General features: G+C 35.6%; 2 long non-coding RNA genes across 3 annotated transcripts; both read left to right on the top strand.

Moving 5' to 3' along the window:
• Positions 1–5,002: 5,002 nt before the first annotated feature.
• On the top strand, positions 5,003–8,549 carry LOC124390608. Of its 2 annotated transcripts, XR_006926783.1 has the most exons (4): positions 5,003–5,062; positions 5,164–5,564; positions 7,921–7,975; positions 8,068–8,549. It is a non-coding gene; the product is annotated as an uncharacterized LOC124390608 (long non-coding RNA). The 2 variants fall into 2 exon arrangements; XR_006926780.1 differs by lacking the exons at positions 7,921–7,975; positions 8,068–8,549 and adding an exon at positions 6,116–6,808.
• Positions 8,550–14,187: 5,638 nt separating this feature from the next.
• Positions 14,188–16,107, top strand: LOC124390616. The gene is made up of 4 exons (XR_006926787.1): positions 14,188–14,220; positions 14,322–14,417; positions 14,628–14,720; positions 15,279–16,107. It is a non-coding gene; the product is annotated as an uncharacterized LOC124390616 (long non-coding RNA).
• The last annotated feature ends 34 nt before the right edge of the window (positions 16,108–16,141 follow it).

The raw sequence follows: 16,141 nt of genomic DNA, 5'->3' as shown, positions 1-16,141 counted from the left end.
TACATGCTGTCTTTGCACCTCCTTGCTGCTGTTTTTTGCACTACATTGTTCTGTTCTGTTTGTATTCTCTCCTGGGTATAGTTTTTGCATTTCTCCTTACACCGTATTGTATAATCAAGTATACAGCAGGTTTACTAGTCGGCGCTATACTTGGTCTTTTGTCTTTTGTCTTGTCTTGTGTTGTCTGTCTGCACTGTTTGTCTGCACTGTTTGCACCAGGTTGCACTCGATGCACTTTATGTTTGTGTTGTAGCTCTATGCTGTTGTTGTTTTGTTGCTTGGTGTAGCACCAGGGTTCCGGAGAACGTTGTTTTGTTTTTACTGTGTACTGTGTACCACTGTGTATAGCAAAAATGACAATAAAAGCCTCTTGACTTGACTTGACTTGACCTTGAGAGGAACCAGACTCAAAAGGGGAACCCATCCTCATTTGGGTGACATCAAGAGTTTGATCATAAATCTTTCAACAATACAGTACATTGGAGAGTGAGAACTAACATTAGCACTGCAGTATACGATTATAAGTAATGTTCTTTCTACAGGCTTAGATTAAAAACTAGGAGCTACTGAGCTCAACATTTGTGATTATCACTGATCCAACACCAGCTTCTGCATGCCAGAGCCTTTAACACTCCAGGAGGTCCAATGTCAAAACTCCACACATGTAGTGGGATCCAATTGGCACTTGTACGTCTCTAGATGGTTCGGGATGTTTGCGATTTCGGCATCTACTTCTTCAAAGGTCCATAATCTTCATGAGGTGGGATGTGACTGGAGCTGGCCAACCTCAGGAAGCCTCGGGATGGGGAGAGAAAGAGAAGCAGTGGAGAGGAATTAGCGTAGCTGCTGTTCATGATATTAACAGCACAAGTTGATAATGTGCATGTGATCAGATTTTCTGGAGCACAAGGTTATGATGTGATGTGTGTTATGTGTAGGCTTTGCTAAAAAGATATGTTTTTAATCTGCACTTAAACTGGGAGAGTGTGTCTGAGCCCCGAACACTGTCAGGAAGACTATTCCAGAGTTTAGGAGCTAAATGTGAGAATGATCTACCGCCTTCAGTGGACTTTGCTATTCTAGGAACTACTAGAAGCCCAGAGTTTTGAGATCTCAGGGAGCGTGGCGGATTGTAGCGTGTTAAAAGACTGGAGAGATACATGGGAGCCAAACCATTTAGTGTTTTATAAGTAAGAAGCAGTAGTTTGAAGTCTATTCCAAACTTAATAGGAAGCCAGTGCAGGGATGATAAGATCGGGGTTATATGGTCATATTTTCTCGACCTTGTAAGAACTCTTGCTGCCGCATTCTGAACTAACTGAAGCTTGTTTATTAATGATGCAGGACATCCACCTAGTAATGCATTACAATGGTCTATTCTGGAGGTCATGAACGCATGGACGAGCTTCTCTGCATCAGATATAGACAACATGTTTCTTAACTTAAAAATATTTCTAAGGTGAAAGAAGGCTGTTTTTGTAACTTGGTTGATATGATTATTAAAAGATAAGATGCTGTCTAAAATAACTTACAGGTCTTTTACCGTTGAACTAGTGGTTACAGAACATCCGTCTAAATGCAGGTTGAGATGCTGGAGCTTCTGTATACTAGTTTTTGGGCCGATGAGCAAAATCTCCGTCTTATCAGAATTTTTTAAAAACTGCTATAGGTTTTGTGCTCTAGGGGGCAGTAGAAGTAGAATATTAAATTTAAAATGTAATATTATATTTATTATTATAAATATCCTCAGTAAAATGTATCCTGGATCACTGTAAGGAAAAATAACTCACATGGAGAAAGATGTTCACATGCAGAATGCTGATATTAAACACTCCTACACCTTCATATGATCGTTTACATACTGGAACTAACAAGAGGCTCATAGTTCACACATTTAACACAAACACTTCCTGAAGAGCTCTTTCTGACACGTCTAAAGGGGAAATGGGTGTAGCATCACTTTCCGGTTAACATTAAGTTAAAGATGCAGCACATTTACAGAGCAGGACAGAGACAGTAACAGTGCGTAGCATAACAGGAGATTTAATACCTTTCTGAAGTGGAGTTGGTGTGGAGATCTGTGACTGTGACCTCAGAATGAAGATCCTCATCATCATCTTCACCTTCTGCCTGATCTCAGGTAAAGAAATACACTTTATAATAATCCTCACTATCAGCAGCAGTGTTACATGAAGGAAGGTTTTTGTTTAAATGAATATTTGGTGTTTTGTTAGATGGAGAGGAAGTAACAGGATATTCAGGAGGAGCAGTCCTTATCAAGTGCAAGTATGATCCAGAATACAAACTAAAATATTTCTGTAAGAATTCATGGCCTGGCTGTTCTAATCTCAAGACAGAAGCTAAAAATGAGTGGGTAACTTCAGGAAGATTCACACTGTTTGATGACACCAAATCAGCAGAGCTCAGGGTGATGATCAGAGAGCTCACTGTAGAAGATGCTGGGACGTATCAGTGTGGATTTGGGAATGTTAACGGCAAAGACATTTTTACACGAGTGGAACTGAAGGTGCAGGAAGGTGAGTCTCCCACCACTGCCCACTGTTTATCTTCACAAAGCTCTAGTGTCATTAGCAGACACACAAAATGGCTGAGAATCCAATCAATGCATTTAAAAATATCAAATTAAATCCAAAGCAATATCTTCAATTGCCTACTGAACTCACCTGTTTACTGTTAACCCTCATTTATTTCCATGCCTTTATTCAGTTCTTTATTCATTCACTTATCTTTACAAGTTTTATTTTAAGAAACGCTCAACTGCTCACCTCATCTTTACGCCTAACCTGCATGTTAAAAACAACCTAGTTTAAAGTTATGAATCTGTTTGTCATGTTTAAAATCATGATCATGAAAAAATTACATTTAAGTATCTACTTCTACATTTAATTGATTGAACATGATTTGAACTTGTTTATAACAGGAAGCTCGGGCTCTAGAGAAGTGAATGCATATACAGGAGGAGAAGTCAATATCAAGAGCAGATATGAGGATGAATATAAGGACAAACCAAAATCTATCTGTAGGATCCGAACACAACAGTGGTGTTTTACTCAAACAACAAAAAATCTGTACACTGAATGGACACATGGTGGCAGATTCTCAGTTTATGACAACAGAAGTGCAGGATTCTTTAATGTGTTTATCAGAGAACTGATTATGGAGGACACTGGAACATACCTGTTCACTGTTGCTGTGTCTGATGAAATTAAGACCTACACTGTAGTAAATCTGATAATAACAGAAGGTGAGTATCTTTTATTGTGTTTCATTAGAAGAAAATGTGATTACATGTATATGAATATTTACTGTATTACATTTAATATCATTAAATAAATATCAAAATGAAAAGTAAAGCTAAATAACCAGCTGTCACTTTAGGATTCATTTTGCTAATGAGTTTATATGATTTGGTGGAAGAAAATATTTAATCTCTTCTAGAATATGCCATAACTTATAATTTCCCTCTAATTTCTACATTGACTGGAGGTAATGGGATAAAATTACCATATACATGCACGTGTAGTGGTATATAAAAACCTGGTTTCACATTCCACCAAATTCTTTTGTGGCTAAAAGAATATTGAAGAATAAACATTTAGTTTTATTGAAACAAATATTCTATAATCAATTTGTAAACAGATTTTAACTATCTAAATGCTACAGTCATATTCAGATAATTAAATGCATTTTTTCCCTTTCATTTTTGAGTTAAACAGACTTTAAAATAATAAAACTTTACTTATGTAATAGAATTATTCACCCACCCATCCATCCATCCATCCATCCATCCATCCATCCATCGAAATGTACTGTTTTTTTTTTTCCAATTACACCACACAAAAAAATTTATCTGATTGGTTGTGATTTGCAGATCTGTCCTATGAGAAGTCCATCAGTAAGACTGTCCAAGTAGGAGAAGATTTAAACATCAACTGTAAATACCCAGAATCCCTCAGGAATTATCCCAAGTTTCTCTGCAATAGGCACGCAGCTGCTGTATGTCCTTATAAAATATCTGTTACAGAAAGTAGAAAAGATGTAAATGTGGGGAAATTCTCCCTGTATGATGACAGAACAGAACAAATCTTTACTGTGAGTATTAGAAATGTAACTGAAACAGACTCTGGTGAATACTGGTGTGGAGCCGAAGCAGCCTGGACATCTGATCATGGATACAAGGTTTTTTTCACACAGATCAACCTGACAGTTACTGGTGAGTTTGTAGAGACACGGAAACACACTGCATTAATTATTGTGACATTACAGAGTCTTTGTGTGAAGCATAGAGTCAGTGCACATCATAAATAACACTAGCCTGTGATATTATTGGTGATAAGTGATGGAACAATAATGGTAGTATAAATAGAGCAGATATTTTTAGAAAGAAGTTTGTTACCACATGGAACTGAATTAATATAGCTGCTATTCTCTGTTAACATTTAGAATTTTGTCCTTTTAGACTAAATGATGTGATGAGCAGATTTTATTAGAATCATAATCTGTTATCTGGTCTTCCTCTGCTCGTGTGTATTTCACTTCACTTCCTGTGATTATCTGATGTATAAACAGCAGTCTGTACTTCTGACACAACAATAATGTAAACTCTATTGTGTTGCCTCTGTACTGATATCAGTCACATACCAGATTCACTCACTTCATGTTGTTTACTTTTAAACTAAACTTTTTAATGCTTTAGATTCAAGTGTACCAGTGTCAAAACTGAAGCCAACTAAACCTTCATCACCACTACCATTATCATCATCCTCATCATCACCACCACCATCCCTATCAGCATCTTCCTTCTTTTCCTTTCCTTTATCAGCACCATCATCATCATCATCATCATCACCACCATCTCCATCATCATCATTACCACCACTATCATCATCATCGTCACCGTCAACACCATCACCATCATCAGCACCATCATCATCATCATCATCACCACCATCTCCATCATCATCATTACCACCACTATCATCATCATCGTCATCATTACCATCACCATCATCATCACCATCAACATCATCTAATCCAGCAGGTGAGTCTCCTCATGTGCACGTCAGACCCATAACTTTAATAAATCTGATCCCTTAAGAATGATCAGCATGTAGGTTAAAGTTTCTCTTCCATGATTTCCAGCTTCCACTGTGATCTCGGTGTCTGTAATTCTGCTGCTGCTTCTGATTGGAATCATATTCCTCACTTTCACTCTTCAAAAGAGACGCAGGATGCACGGTACATAAACTCAAACACATGATAAAATGCTTAATATAAACATGTATCTTGTAATGCAGATGCAAATGCAACTAAAACAGCATTTATTAAATCCATACAGAGAAATCTAAATAATAAAAAAAAACCTTATTGTCAACACAGATCCAGTTCATGTAAGATAGTTAATGTAACACGGTCCTACTAGTGTGTAGCACTCTTATAACCAACCCTAGGTCACTGCATAAAACACTCGTGGAACCACGCCAACCACTGGGGATTCTTATGGACCAGAATCAGAAGATAAGGGTCGTCTCACAGAAGCAAAGGTAAGCAATAAGTATAACAGTATAATCAAATAATAGTCTCCAATCAATTAAACACACAGAATAAAGTAAAATAAGGAACAGAGTCATTCAGTAGGGCAAAGACTGTAGTATGTTTTCATTGGTTATTTTTACTCCTCAAAACTTCTTTTAAATTGGTAATAAAATAATAGTGTATTGAATAATAAAACTCAAAATAACAAAAAGTGTATGAAAATTCAAAACCCCAAATTAAAGTTCAGATTCTGAATACAAGTAAACAAAACAGTAAAATAATGAATTTCACACGATGAATTTCAAAATCAATGTTTCAGTTTTTGCATTTAACTCAATCTTAATGTCCAGTTGAGTTTAAGTTCGATAACTCAATTTCAAGTTCAAAAATATAAAACAATGTTCATCAAAGAGTGGAAGAAAAAATTTAAATCCAGTAGAGAGAAAAAAAAATGTTTGATCCACTGAAGGTCCAGGCAAAAAAACTTAGGAAAAATCAAAGCAAAATTAGTTTGATCCTACCAGTTCGGCAGACTTCACGCTTTTTACTCTGTTTCCAGGTACGAAGTGATGGAATGGCTCGCCAGTCCCGGCCGGAATACGAATATTCAGCAAGGACAGGATTCAGGAACAATTTTCACAAAAAAATAAAAACCCAGCCAAGGAGAAGAATAAATCAGGAAAAAAAATGAAGTTGTTTTTTTCCCAGAAAAGATTTATATTGTATTGCGTCAGTCTCATCAATTCCCGTTCAAACGAGCACACAATACTGTTAATTTGTGCAATCGCGGTTTCTCTCGGTCAAGTTCACTCTCATTCTACCTGCTTGTCTGCTAACGTTCGGCAAGGGGCGGGACTAACCTTTCACCTCGCCAATGAGCAATCGGCTCAAAAAATTTAAATTTAAATTTATAAAGAAATTTTCCTGCATTTTTCTTCTTTCTTTTTCTATATATTTATACATTTTATAAAAATAATAATTATATAAAATGGCAATAAAATGCTAGTGACCTAGGTTAATGACCTGGGTTACATTAAGTACAACACATACTTATTAATTATTTCCAGCACCTTTTGCTACAGCAGTTTTACCTTGTCTTTTGGGAGTCTATCAGTTTAGCACTGACTTTTGGACCAGTTTTGTTAAGCAAACGTGTCCTACTGTAGATCTGTTATATTGTGAGATAATCTCCTGCCACAGACACCAAAAATACTTTCTATTGATTACTATTCTATTAGTCGCGTTCAGTTTTACGAAAAAGGAAAATTTGTGTCCATGTACAAGAATCAATCGATTAAATTTTGTGACTATAATCACAAAATGCCATGAGTCTGGGCTCCACTGTACAGCACTGTTCAAATCATTCCATGTGTTTTTGGCAGCATTTAGATCCAGGCTCTGACTGAAACATTCCAAAATCTACTTTTCTTTCGAAGCCATTCCTTTGTTCATACTGTATCTAAAGTGGTGTAAAAAAGTTTTTGCCCCCTTCCTGATTTCCTATTGTTTTGCATGTTTGTCACACTTTAAGGTTTTAAATCATCAAACTAATTTAAATATTAGTAAAAGATATTAAATTAAGGTTTTTATTATTGAGGGAAAACAAAATCCAAAACTACATGTCCGTGTGTGAAAAAGTGTTTGCCCCCTGTTAAAACTGTGTTTTTTTCACACCTAAGGTTAATTTCTATCACCACACCCAGGCCTGATTACTGCCACACCTGTTCACAATCAAGAAATCTCTTAAATAGGACCTGCCTGACAAGGTGAAGTAGACCAGAAGATCCTCAAAAGCTAGACAGCATGCCGAGAGCTAAAGCGATTCAGAAACAAACGAGAAAGAAAGTAATTTAGATTTATCAGTCTGAAAAAGGCTATAAAACATTTTTAAAGCTTTGGGATTAGATGTAAAGCTAATGTACATATAATGACTAGGAGATTATTTTATAACCTTCTCTTGATCATTAGCTGGTACATTAAGCAGTTGGATGAAACAAACAAAGAAAATAATTCCTACAGAAACATCTGATCCTTATTTGGGGTTATTCAGATTCACTTGATTTATAACAGGTTTATGAAATTACATTTCTACATGAGTTTAAATGTGAAGAGATCATTTAAAGCAGCCAGATTCCACATTATAAACTATCATATAAACTTTTGTAACACTGATATTGTCATTTTATCTAAAAATGCTTTTATTTCTTGCCATGCCATTTCATGCCATTTTCACAAGGGTGTGCAATTTTTTCATATATTTATTGTAGATAAATAAATGCAGAATGTCTGGAGATCATGACATCACAAAATGTAAATAGCAGCATTAATACATACAGATTCGGTGTCTGTTTTTTTTTTCCCCAGCAGGTACAGAGTCTGTTGTCCAGTATTCTGTCCAAACTCAGGAAGTGGCCAAGGGGTAATTATATTTTTTATTAGTCTGTTTAGTTAGAAACCTTATAATAGATTAAGTAAAGGACAAATATATGTGTGTTTCTGTTGATCTCTCAGGTTTCTCTTGCTGTCTGATTATGAGGAGATTAAAGACACCAAACAATTTTTTGCCTCAGAAGCTGAAACTTCCACAGTTTACTCAACTGCTTAACTACCCACAATCCCCTCTGAGTCTTCTCAAACTGTTTATGCAGAGATAGTTTCCTACAATCTCCAGTGATTCTGCTATTTATTCTACTGCTCAACTACCCACAATCCCCTCTGATCAGGAAATCTACCTGACAGCTCAGTTACCCACAATCCTCTCTGCTGAGAAATCTGTTAAAGGTTTGACTCATGCTACAGTGAGTTCTCACTCCAATACCACCAGCTGTAATGATGCAGTTCCACAGATTGTTGAAGACTTCTTTTCTGTCTACACTTCAGTCAGTCACGTGACTTCATCTGTTTAGTTCAGCATCATTAGGGCTTCAGTCATGTGGCAGTGGAACTTTACTATTTAATTCAGATTACATTTTTCTTTCTTTTTCCTTCTCTGTCCCTCCTCAAAACAATGATGTGATCACATGATGTGACAATGATGACAGAACAGAACAAATCTTCACTGTGAGTATTAGAAATGTAACTGTAACAGACTCTGGTGAATTCTGGTGTGAAGCAGAAGCAGCCTGGACATCTGATCATGGATACAGGGTTTATTTTAAACAGATCAACGTAACAGTTACTGGTGGGTTTGTAGAGACATGGAGACACACTGCATTAACACTTTGTGTGAAGCATAGAATCAGCACACATCCTAACATCCTAACATCCGCCTGGGATATTATTGGTAATTAGTAAATAGAACAATAATGGCAGTACAAATAGAGCAGTTATTTTTAGAACAAAGTTTATTACCACATGGAACTGAAGTGACGAGACTGCTATTTTAATCTTCAGAGTGTTTTCAAAATAAACTCATTCAAACCTTCACAATTTCGGCTCAAATATTTGTATTATGCTCACAGTCTCTCACAGTTGTTTCTCTTTTTTTTTTGTACACGTATATTTTTGCTTTACTTTTAATTCTTGTGATCAAACCTGTACTGCTGCAGTACCTGTAAATATCAGTGGTGTACTTTTATTATGTTAAACACCAATGAATGAAAGCTTTGGTAATGGATAACATTTATTTCTATTTATTTGGTGTCATGAGTTCAGCTGTGAATCTGATTGGTACTTCAACAATGTAGAATTAATCTTGTTAAAGCTCCAGTTAATGTAAATTAAGAGATAATTTGTATAACTTGAGTCTTTGTTGGTGTTAAAGTTCTGCTTGATGTTTTATTTCATTAGAATAAGAGTTTATTGTTGTAAAAGAAATGTTTTAAGGGTTTCCCTTGATGTTGTTCATTACATTATTGTTGAATTTGTTCAATCTACTATCCAGCATTGGTTATCCTTCATCTAAAAGCTCTGTAGCTAATCATCAAGCCTGTGTTTGTGCTGTAAGTGTGAGTTTGACAATAAAACAGCAAATGCATTGTTTTACCAGATTCTTTCTGATTTAACTTTTTTTTTCTTACTAAAACTACAATATACATTTATGAAGTGCAGAAAAATCTTAACGTTTACAGATTACCTTTTAAGGTTTTGGACACTAATGAGAGAATCCTGCACTTCTGTTGTCAGGAACTGCTTACTTGACCTGTGATTACTTGGTATTTTGTTTGTTAATGCCACTAGAACGATGTAAAGATAAACAGAAGACCATGTTGGGAGACTCGCCTTCCTTTACGTTCAGTTTCACCAGTGTTAAAATGTCTTTACAATCTTTATCTACTCCACAATAGTACGTCACAGTGTCTTTTTCAGTGAGCTCTTGGATCATCACCATGATCTCTGCTGATTTAGTGTCATCTAACAGTGAGAATCGTCCTGAAGTTACTGACTTTCACAGCCCACACTGCGAGGCAAAATACGCCGTTTTCAAATGTATCCACTTTGTAAAGCATTTTCAAAAAGATACGTTTTTGTTTTGTTGTAAAAACATATTAGTGTGAACATGGCCACAGACAATAAACCAAGCGCAGGTTTTAAATAATCAGACAAATTATCAAAATCACCAACACCTGCTTTATCCATTTCCATACCCTCAGGAGTATAGAGTAGTATTACAAGTATATTATATAGTAGTATTTCGTATATAGTATTATATAGTATACAGTTTTCTATTCCATCGGAAAAAATCCCCAAAAACAGCATGAACAACACCTTAATGAACATATCTGGGTAGTAAAATACAGACTGAATACTGCAGAATTATATTTTAAACATAGTGTTTAAGAGATATTTCCTCGGTTTTATTTTATTTAATTCTAAAATGACATCACTGAAGAGTTTCTCCTCCCACACTTGTGCATTTCTGTTTTCCTCCTGTGTTTCTTACATTATCCTCTAGATGGCAGAAGAAGCAACGAACCAATTTTAAATTGATCTCCAAGAAATTGAGACAATGCCACTTTTGTTTAAATATACTGGTATCCTTGTTAACTGATTGTTCTGAACCTAAAAATGTATATTTTCATAACCTAATGGAAGACTCATAAAAGGAATGTTGATGAGATGCATGAGATGAGATCTTAAATGTGTGTGTTTACATATGGGATCAAATATACAGTAACATGGACATGTCCTGCGAAAGTGTGTGAGCTTACAGCAATGTTGCTGTGAAAAAGCTGGACTCAAAACTTCAACATTTGTAAATATGTTTAATTTTTATTCCCAATCCAGCAATGGAAACTGCTATAGGTTTTGTGCTCTAGGGGGCAGTAGAAGTAGAATATTACATTTAAAATTGTATATTATATTTGTTATTATAAATATCTTCAGTAAAATGTATCCTGGAGCACTGAGAGGAAAAATAACTCACATGGAGAAATATGTTCACATGCAGAATGCTGATATTAAACACTCATACACCTTCATATGATCATTTACATACTGGAACTGACCAGAGGCTCAGAGTTCACACATTTAACACAAACACTTCCTGAAGAGTGCTTTCTCACACATCTAAAGGGGGAAGTGGGTGTAGCATCACTTTTTGTTTAAGACACAGATGAAGACGCAGCATATTCAAGTTCAGAGCCAGTAACAGTGTTTAACAGAACAGGAACTTTAGTATCGTTCTGAAGTGGATTTGGTGTGGAAATCTGTGTGAACTCAGGATGAAGATCCTCCTTCTCATCTTCACCTTCTGCCTGATCTCAGGTAAAGAAATAAGCTTCATAATAATCCTCACTATCAGCAGCAGTGTTACATGAAGGAAGGTTTTGCTCAGATGGATATTTGGTGTTTTGTTAGATGGAGGAGCCTCTAATGAAGTAAGAGGATATTTAGGAGGAAGAGTCCTTATCAAGTGCAAGTATAAAACAGAATCTACACAAAACCTAAAATATTTCTGTAATGGTTCATGGTCAGGCTGTTCTGATCTAATAAAGACAGGAGATAAAAACATGTGGGTAACTTCAGGAAGATTCTCACTGTTTGATGACACCAAATCAGCAGAGTTCAGGGTGATGATCAGAGAGCTCACTGTAGAGGATGCTGGGACGTATCAGTGTGGATTTGGGAATGTTAACGGGAAAGACATTTTGACACGAGTGGAACTGAAGGTGCAGGAAGGTGAGTCTCCCACCACTGCCCACTGTTTATCTTCACAAAGCTCTAGTGTCATTAGCAGACACACCAAATGGCTGAGAAAGCAATAAGCGCATTTTTATTATAACTCCTGACTGTAAATAAAATATCCAATTAAATCCAAAACAATCTCTTCACTTGCCCATTGAACTCACCTGTTTCCTTTTACCCTCAATTATTTTCATGACTTTATTCCTGATGGTTCAGGCCTTATCTTTACAATGTTTTATTGAAGGAAAAGCTCAACTGCTCACCTCATCTTTACGCCTAACCTGCATGTTACAAACAAACTTAATTTTGAAAGTTTTATGAATCTGTTTGTCATGTTTAAAGTCCTGATCTTTAAAAATATATCTACTTTTACTTATTAAGCTTATTGAACATGATTTGAACTGTCAACTGGAAGCTCTGGCTCTAGAGAAGTGAGTGCATATACAGGAGGAAGAATCAACATCAAGTGCAGATATGAGAATAAATATAAGGACAAACCAAAATCTATCTGTAGGATCCGAACACAACAGTGGTGTTTTACTCAAACAACAAAAATCTGTACACTGAATGGACACATAATGGCAGATTCTCAATTTATGACAACAGAAGTGCAGGATTCTTTAATGTGTTTATCAGAGAACTGAATTTGGAGGACACTGGAACATACTTGTTCACTGTTGCTGTGTCTGATCAAACTGAGACCTCCACTGTAATAAATCTGACTGTAATAGAAGGTGAGTATCTTTTATTGTGTTTCATTAGAAGAAAATGTGATTACATGTATATGAATATTTACTGTATTACATTTAATATCATTAAATAAATATCAAAATGAAAAGTAAAGCTAAATTATCAACTGTCACTTAGGATTCCGTTGTGTTTTCTTTTATTGTATTTTGATAATGAGTTCATTTTGATTTGATGGTAGAAAATATTTAATCTCTTCTAGAATATGCCATAACTTATAATTTCCCTCTAATTACTACATTGACTGGAGATGATAGGATAAAATTACCATGTACATGCAAGTGTGGTGGTATATAGAAACCTGGTTTCACAGTTCACCAAATTCTTTTGTGGCTGAAAGAATACTGAAGAATAAACATTTAGTTTTATTGAAACAAATATTCTATAATCAATTTGTAAACAGATTTTAACTATCTAAATGCTACAGTCATATTTAGATCCTTAAATGCATTTTTTTCCTTTTCATTTTTGAGTTAACCAGACTTTAAAATAATAAAACTTTACTTATGTAATAGAATTATTCACCCACCCATCCATCCATCCATCCATCCATCCATCCATCGAAATGTACTGGTTTTTTTTTTCCAATTACACCACACAAATAAATTTATCTGATGGTTGTGATTTGCAGATCTGTCCTATGAGAAGTCCATCAGTAAGACTGTCCAAGTAGGAGGAGATTTAAACATCAACTGTAAATACCCAGAATCCCTCAGGAATTATCCCAAGTTTCTCTGCAATAGGCACGCAGCTGCTGTATGTCCTTATAAAATGTCTGTTACAGAAAGTAGAAAAGATGTAAATGTGGGGAAATTCTCCCTGTATGATGACAGAACAGAACAAATCTTCACTGTGAGTATTAGAAATGTAGCTAAAACAGACTCTGGTGAATTCTGGTGTGGAGCTGAAGCAGCCTGGACATCTGATCATGGATACAAGGTTTATTTCACACAGATCAACCTGACAGTTACTGGTGAGTTTGTAGAGACGTGGAGACACACTGCATTAACTATTGTGACATTACAGAGTCTTTGTGTGAAGCATAGAGTCAGTGCACATCATAAATAACACTAGCCTGTGATATTATTGGTGATAAGTGATGGAACAATAATGGTAGTATAAATATAGAGCAGATATTTTTAGAAAGAAGTTTGTTACCACATGGAACTGAATTAATGTAGCTGCTATTATCTGTTAACATTTAGAATTTTGTCCTTTTAGACTAAATGATGTGATGAGCAGATTTTATTAGAATCATAATCTGTTATCTGGTCTTCCTCTGCTCGTGTGTATTTCACTTCACTTCCTGTGATTATCAGATGTATAAACAGCAGTCTGTACTTCTGACACAACAATAATGTAAACTGTATTGTGTTGCCTCTGTACTGATATCAGTCACATACCAGATTCACTCACTTCATGTTGTTTATTTTCAAACTAAACTTTTTACTGCTTTAGATTTAAGTGTACCAGTGTCAAAACTGAAGCCAACTAAACCTTCATCACCACAACCATTATCATCATCCTCATCATCATCACCACCATCCCTATCAACATCTTCCTTTTTTTCCTTTCCTTTATCAGCACCATCATCATCATCATCATCATCATCACCACCATCCCTATCAGCATCTTCCTTCTTTTCCTTTCCATCATCAGCACCATCATCATCATCATCATCATCACCACCATCTCCATCATCATCATTACCAACACTATCATCATCATCGTCATCATTACCATCACCATCATCATCACCATCAACACCATCACCATCATCTAAACCAGCAGGTGAGTCTCCTCATGTGCACGTCAGACCCATAACTTTAATAAATCTGATCCCTTAAGAATGATCAGCATGTAGGTTAAAGTTTCTCTTCCATGATTTCCAGCTTCCACTGTGATCTCGGTGTCTGTAATTCTGCTGCTGCTTCTGATTGGAATCATATTCCTCACTTTCACTCTTCAAAAGAGACGCAGGATGCACGGTACATAAACTCAAACACATGATAAAATGCTTAATATAAACATGTATCTTGTAATGCAGATGCAAATGCAAGTAAAACAGCATTTATTAAATCCAGACAGAGAAATCTAAATAATAATAAAAACGTATTGTCAACACAGATCCAGTTCATGTAAGATAGTTAATGTAACACGGTCCTACTAGTGTGTAGCACTCTTATAACCAACCCTAGGTCACTGCATAAAACACTCGTGGAACCACGCCAACCACTGGGGATTCTTATGGACCAGAATCAGAAGATAAGGGTCGTCTCACAGAAGCAAAGGTAAGCAATAAGTATAACAGTATAATCAAATAATAGTCTCCAATCAATTAAACACACAGAATAAAGTAAAATAAGGAACAGAGTCATTCAGTAGGGCAAAGACTGTAGTATGTTTTCATTGGTTATTTTTACTCCTCAAAACTTCTTTTAAATTGGTAATAAAATAATAGTGTATTGAATAATAAAACTCAAAATAACAAAAAGTGTATGAAAATTCAAAACCCCAAATTAAAGTTCAGATTCTGAATACAAGTAAACAAAACAGTAAAATAATGAATTTCACACGATGAATTTCAAAATCAATGTTTCAGTTTTTGCATTTAACTCAATCTTAATGTCCAGTTGAGTTTAAGTTCGATAACTCAATTTCAAGTTCAAAATATAAAACAATGTTCATCAAAGAGTGGAAGAAAAAATTTAAATCCAGTAGAGAGAAAAAAAAATGTTTGATCCACTGAAGGTCCAGGCAAAAAAAACTTAGGAAAAATCAAAAATCAAAGCAAAATTAGTTTGATCCTACCAGTTCGGCAGACTTCACGCTTTTTACTCTGTTTCCAGGTACGAAGTGATGGAATGGCTCGCCAGTCCCGGCCGGAATACGAATATTCAGCAAGGACAGGATTCAGGAACAATTTTCACAAAAAAATAAAAACCCAGCCAAGGAGAAGAATAAATCAGGAAAAAAAATGAAGTTGTTTTTTTTTTTTTCCCAGAAAAGATTTATATTGTATTGCGTCAGTCTCATCAATTCCCGTTCAAACGAGCACACAATACTGTTAATTTGTGCAATCGCGGTTTCTCTCGGTCAAGTTCACTCTCATTCTACCTGCTTGTCTGCTAACGTTCGGCAAGGGGCGGGACTAACCTTTCACCTCGCCAATGAGCAATCGGCTCAAAAAATTTAAATTTAAATTTATAAAGAAATTTTCCTGCATTTTTCTTCTTTCTTTTTCTATATATTTATACATTTTATAAAAATAATAATTATATAAAATGGCAATAAAATGCTAGTGACCTAGGTTAATGACCTGGGTTACATTAAGTACAACACATACTTATTAATTATTTCCAGCACCTTTTGCTACAGCAGTTTTACCTTGTCTTTTGGGAGTCTATCAGTTTAGCACTGACTTTTGGACCAGTTTTGTTAAGCAAACGTGTCCTACTGTAGATCTGTTATATTGTGAGATAATCTCCTGCCACAGACACCAAAAATACTTTCTATTGATTACTATTCTATTAGTCGCGTTCAGTTTTACGAAAAAAAGGAAAATTTGTGTCCATGTACAAGAATCAATCGATTAAATTTTGTGACTATAATCACAAAATGCCATGAGTCTGGGCTCCACTGTACAGCACTGTTCAAATCATTCCATGTGTTTTGGCAGCATTTAGATCCAGGCTCTGACTGAAACATTCCA

The sequence above is a fragment of the Silurus meridionalis genome, chromosome 1 (genome assembly GCF_014805685.1).
Source record: "Silurus meridionalis isolate SWU-2019-XX chromosome 1, ASM1480568v1, whole genome shotgun sequence".
Classification (NCBI taxonomy): Eukaryota; Metazoa; Chordata; class Actinopteri; order Siluriformes; family Siluridae; genus Silurus; species Silurus meridionalis.
This window is presented reverse-complemented; position numbering and strand designations above follow the sequence as displayed.